The following is a 6000-nucleotide window of genomic DNA, read 5'->3' on the forward strand; positions in this document are numbered from 1 at the left end:
CCCTTGGAATTCACCTCCATCACTCAGCACCCCAGGTCCGGAATGGGACTAACCGTGCCAAACTACTGGACTGCACACAGTATTAATACAGGCGGCTACAAAGCTTTTGGCTAAGTCATCCTCTACTCCTCTCTCATAGCATTAGAAGGCAGAAGCAAGACTTTAAAATCTCAAAAGACCTTAAGACTGGACCAAAATAAATAGGATAGCACTGAACATGGACAAAAACAAACCAAAACACTTCCATTCGATTTCACACACATACAAAAATCTGCCCAATGAATACAAGGATGCAGCAGCTCATACAACAAATATCTGGATGTTCTGACTGTTTGGACAGAACCTATGCATGGATCTGTGCTAGCTACATGCTATTTTTTTTTTTTAAAAGGCAGTTTTTTAAGTTTAAGTTGTAGTAAATAGATGCTTATGCCTTGGTTTCAGGAAACAGCTGTCCTACTGTACCCTTTGTTGACCAGAACACATTTCAATTCCCGTATTCAATTCCAGACACTGTTATTCCCCATGTGAGATGCTGACAAATAAGACATCTACAAACCATGTCCCACACAGGATTATGAAAAGAAGTGGACTATTTTGCACTGAGAAAAGGGGAAGGATACCTCATACTCTCTTTGTGAAAGATGTCAAAGGGCTGTCCTGTTGATGTGGGAAGTTCCCAGGAGGCAGTCTTCAGCTCAAATAATAATCATACATAGTTCAAAGATACAACGACATGTTTTCATAAGTACAGAGTTCCCTGTTTCTGGGGTTTTTTAAATAGAGGCTGCCTAGCAAGTGCAAGAATTTACTAAAGAAGTTAGACCAGAACCTCTCTACAATTCCAATTCTGATTCTGATTCCCCACCTACCCAATATTATACTGCCCTGCTGGCTCATCTGCCACAATCTCTTGAAAATGCCCCTTTCTTCTGATTAGGTTTTGCCCAGATCCTAATCACTTCAGGCCTGAGCACAGCAGAAGTCTCCTAGATTGGCTTCCCAACCTTGACGTCCCTCCTCATGTGTCAAGAACCACCCCCTTCAAGGCCTATTCTGAGATGTAACTTCACTTCACAGTGACCCTTCTGGTTACTGTCTACAGCAGGGTTTCTCAACCCTGGCACTACCGACATTTTTACCAGGATAATTCTTTGTTGTGGGGGCTGTCCTGGGCATGGCAGGAGGCATGTTGAGCAGGATCCCTGGCTTCTATCCACTAGATGTCAGTAGCACCTGCCTCCCAGCTATGACCAAAAAAATGTCTCCAGACATTGCCAAATGTTTGCTGGGAGGCAAAAATCACCCCTTGTTGAGAACCAGTCTTCTTGAGGCAAATGATTAACACCACTGACCTGTGGTTCAAGTTTTCCACTAACTAGATTCCCTCTGCCTTCATCAGTCATGTTCTCTGCTCCAGCCAGGCAAACCTATTTACTATCTCTGACTTGTGACAAAGCTCACTGCTTCCCCTAACACATGCTCCTTCCCCTTTTCCCAAAGCACAAACACTTTCATCTGGCTCCAAAAACCCTTCCATTTCAGTATTCCTTGACCTTTGAGAAAAATGTAATCCTTTGCTGCTGCTGGTGTCCTCCCCTATACCTGTCTTACTGGCCCTCGATCTGTACACGAATCCTCTCCTTCCTCGGTAAGGAACCACAGCATCCACTCTGGTTCTCTGCTTGCTGCTAGCGCTCAATAAATCCTGTCTGGTATTTCTTAGAATGTCAAACATCAGCTCCAATTACACGTGGAAAATATGTGAAATCCCTTACCAACTACCATTTCAAGAACGTATGTGATCATGAGTACACAGTTTGAACAAAAGTTTGACTTCTTCATACGTAGTGCCAATCCACCTACGTGACTGGGATTGAACCACGTCTAACTTCCATCATATAGCTACCAAAACAATTTAGCTACTGGGACAAGACAAACACATCAAAATTTTGTAAAATTAATCAAAAAAGCTCAGCACAATGTAAAAGTCAAGGGGAAAAGGCCAAGTTCTGACCAAGTTTTTTGTTTTTTTTTTTTTAAGATTTTATTTATTTGACAGAGAGAGACACAGCCAGAGAGGGAACACAAGCAGGGGGAGTGGGAGAGGGAGAAGCAGGCTTCCCGTGGAGCAGGAAGGCCGGACATAACCTGAGCCTGAGCCAAAGGCAGACGCTTAATGACTGAACCACCCAGGCGCCCCTCTGACCAAGTTTTTAAAAATTCTGTAAACCTTGGCAAGGAGGAAAAGTTGTGACTGTGGCTCCATACCTCCCCCTCCCCCCCGTTCATTGCATCACCAACTACTCAACATGGTAACAGAAGAGACTGGGGGACTGGGTCATCTAAGGACAGTCTCCTCTTCCACCTGCTAATGTGTTAAGTTTTAATCAACAAAGTACACACAAACCCTCAATAAAAATGAGACAAATCTAAGATAAAATGTTCAAATATAGAAATAAACCATGCCAATTCAAGATTTGGAATTTTTTTTTCCAGCTCCATGGATTACCTAATCGTTTTATGGGAGGCTCCCGACCTAACCTATAGAGATCAAACACTCCAAATCAACTTTGCTGGATCCTTACTTTAACTCATCTCAGGATCTTTCCTCTCTCTTGCTTTGGCATCTTAACAGGGTTTTAGTCAACTGATGTGGAAGGCAGGAGAAGCGACAACTCTACCCCTCTCCTAGCTGATGGTAAGTGTTTGGTTAGTATTTTGTGGACAGTAAAAAGAAACGTTGTCTAAAGACCTCATTTACTGGTTATGGTGCAGGATTCTTCCCACAGGTCAGTAAAAAGCAGAGGTCCCAAAAGCTCTGGTGGGGCAGGTCTGAATCACTGTCATCCTTGGCACTCGGACTGTGCCCTTTGGTTGTTCATGAGGTAAACAGCCCTCACCATTACTGCAGACAAGAATTCCTTGCCTGTGCAGACTCTTTCAAAGTCCAGCACAGAACACAAAATAGGTGCTCAATAAACGCTGCCTGGATGGAATTTTATCATCAGAGCTAAGGAGGGACGCCTGGGTGGCTCAGTCCGTTAAGCCTCTGCCTTCAGCTCAGGTCGTGATCCCAGGGTCCTGGGATAGTCCTGCATCCAGCTCCCTGCTCAGTGGGGAGTCTGCTTCTCCCTGTGCCTGCAACTCCCCCTGCTTGTGCTCTCTGACAAATAAATAAATAAAATCTTAAAAAAAAAAAAAATCTAAGGAAAGCTTCCAGAAGTTAGGTCTTTACTCCTGTATCTCCTTCAAAATAGGTCCTCATAGCTTTCTCTGCTCAACAAGAAATATTTTTCAAATTCAAGGAAGAGGAAAGGAAGAAATCTGCAAAGCAGAGGGAACCATGTAGGAGTACAAGTAGCTCAAGTTGGGCCCCACGGTTGGCTAGGGCTCCCCAGTACCTATTCTCCATCTTTCTGCCTACCGCTTGAGTACTTGCTCGCTCTCACCTTTGCGTTTCTTTCTCTTCCTGAAGCCCTACCTCCCCATCTTCTGCCACACAACCCCCCAACTGCGTGCCCGTTGGAACCGCAAATCCCCACCTCTTCCTCTACAGCAGGGACCTACCTCTCCTCCCTCGAACCTGCAGCAGCTCTTCTTCACTGCGGCTGGCTTTTTAAGAAACACAAAACAAAAAACAAAGCCCGCCTAAAGCCAAAACCCTAATTTCTTTATCCCTAAAGGATACCCCAAATTAGGGGGGACATTAAGAGGAAGGCCTCTATCAATCCTCCAGGAAGCAACTTCCCCCCAATCCTCCTTCCCAAGACCCTGGCCAGGATAGGAGCAGAAGTCCCGTTCCCAAGTGCCCGCGCCTTCAAACAAGCTAGAAGCGGATTATACCGGTACCCAACCCGGAGATGGCCCGCGGCGGGCAGGGTGCACCTGCGGGCCCCCAGCTCCCTCCCTCCGGCTCGGGGGGCGGGGCGCGGCCCTCATTCCCCGCCCAACCCACCCGGCGCGGGAAGCGGGCTAGGGGGAGGCGTTTCTGGAGAAGTTAAAGGGCTCACCTTCTGGGCTCCCGGCCAGCAAGGCCAGACACCAAACACCCACCTCCGAGAGGAATCAGCGGAGCCGAAACCGGGTCTCCCCGCCCTCCCGACTGCGCGGACGGGGGCGAGAGGAGGGAGCGCGCGCGACGGGGAGCCGGAGGGAGGCAGTCCGCACTCTCCCCTCCCAGGGCCCACCGCCGCCGGCGCAGGCGTCCGCGGCACCCGCCGCTCCAGCTGCTCCGAGCGGCACAATTTTCTGGGCTCAGGCGGTCGCAGACGGGAGCCCAGCGCAGACTCGCGCGCCGCCCGCATCTCCCCCCCCCCCCGGCCCCCGCCCCTCGCGGCGAGTTCCCGGCCGCAGCCTCCGCTCCCGCCGCGGGGCCGGACGCCTGCGCCGGGGAAGGGGCGCGCTTCGCCTCCGGGGCGGCTCCCACCTGCGCGGCCCCGGCCCCAGAGAGGCGCGCACCAACCTTGGGGGGCAGCCCGGGCAGCTTGGCCGCCAAGCCACGGCTTATGCTGAGGCGGGAGGTGGCGGCATCACCTGCGGCGGGCGGCGGCTGCACCGGGACGCGCCGGGGCGGCGAAGGCGCGCGGCGCCCTGGACCCTGCTCCCGAGGCCCCGCCCGCGGCTGCCACCTCGAAGCGCGGCGGAGGAGCCGGGGCACCACGGGCGGCGACAGCGGCGGCGACGGGAGCAGCAGCACATGACTCTGTAACGGGGGGAATTAGACAAAGCGTAACATGGACTCCGGGCCCGTGCAGGCGCTGCAGCTCCGGGACCAACCGCAGCCAGCGAGCGCCGCGACTGGTTCGGCCGCAGCCAATGGGGCGGGCCCGGGCCTCCATGTGACGGCGAGCACTTTCCCCCGGCCGCACGGCCGCGCCCGCAGCGGGCCAGGCTCACCGGAGGCGGCTGCGTGGCGGGCTAGGTGGCCCCGGGTCGGGGACTGGCGGCGAGAGGCTGCCAGACGCCAGGCAGGTGCATGGGGCGGGGAAGATCGCCGGTCACCGAAAGACTTACCTGTCAAACGCCTACCTGAACAGGGCGCCGTGCCAGGCTGCCGCTGTCGCCTGGCGGGAGCGGGGCAAGATCAGCAACCTTCGCCTTTCCTGGGTCTTTCCTTTTGACTAAAACTCTGATACTAAGACGTAGGGAGAAATGCCATGAAGTGGTAGGGAGACATTTGCGTAAAAGTCATTTAAGCAGTTTCCAACCCAAGGAGAAAGTCCTTGCCTCGGATTTGGGGCACTCACAACTTTATCTTGGAACGAATAGCTACCCAGCCTCATGTGGTCCGTCTCTGCTATGAAAGATCTATTGGAGAGTCAGTTCTTGTTTTAATCCGAGTCTACTCTTTTTTTCCCCATTCTTTTTCGCCAAAATTGTCTTGTGTCTGAAGCAGGCAGATGAAAGGTTGTCCTCTGCTGAGAGGTGTTTTCCAACCTGATAGTTTCTCCTCTTGTTTTTGTTGTACGAGGGAAATGTATTTCCCGTCTTTCTCGTGGGTGGGGAGAAGCAGGGATAAAGAAATAAGGCCAGGAAGACTATTCGGAATTGTAGGTTTATAACAAGACAAATGGTCCCAGCCCGATACTTTAGTATCTCCTTTTATCAGAATCCACCCTTTTCTGTGAACAATGGGAAGTCTCATCTCTATCAGGATCTCTCCATGTCAGTGAATGTTCAATCAACATTTACTCAGTGTCAATGTTCTTTGTAAACATGCTGCACAAAATGGGAGGGGCGCTCAGGAAGGTGTGTCTTCAGATACAGCAAGGCCTTACAAAAAGTGGTTTTCTAAGGTTTCAGAAAGGGCTTCAGAGAGAAGAGGGGGAAGAGAACGGACCCTGGCGTAGTGAGCCCCTGTGGATCAGGCACTGAAAGTGAAGAAGGGCAGCCCTGGCAGGGAGGAGTATGAACAGAGGTCCAGAGCACGCTCAAGGGACTGTTCTAGACTAGTTACAACACGACACTAGATTTTGAGCCCTTCTGACCCCTTGCGTT

General features: G+C 51.3%; 1 protein-coding gene across 2 annotated transcripts in view; it reads right to left on the bottom strand.

Annotated features, from left to right (window-relative positions):
- The window catches only part of LRRC8D (leucine rich repeat containing 8 VRAC subunit D), a 113186-nt gene extending 108475 nt beyond the window's left edge, over positions 1 to 4711 (bottom strand). Inside the window, exon 1 of one of the 2 annotated variants that reach the window (XM_088022364.1) lies at positions 4466 to 4711. The gene's annotated coding sequence lies outside the window, so the exon portion shown is untranslated. The remainder of the gene's footprint in view (positions 1 to 4465) is intronic. The other variant, XM_028087633.2, reaches the window with a different exon arrangement.
- Positions 4712 to 6000: the final 1289 nt, after the last annotated feature.

Source organism: Eumetopias jubatus, unplaced genomic scaffold (assembly GCF_037043125.1).
Source record: "Eumetopias jubatus isolate StellerSeaLion01/CBP00866 unplaced genomic scaffold, mEumJub1_p1.0 scaffold_4, whole genome shotgun sequence".
Taxonomy (NCBI): Eukaryota; Metazoa; Chordata; class Mammalia; order Carnivora; family Otariidae; genus Eumetopias; species Eumetopias jubatus.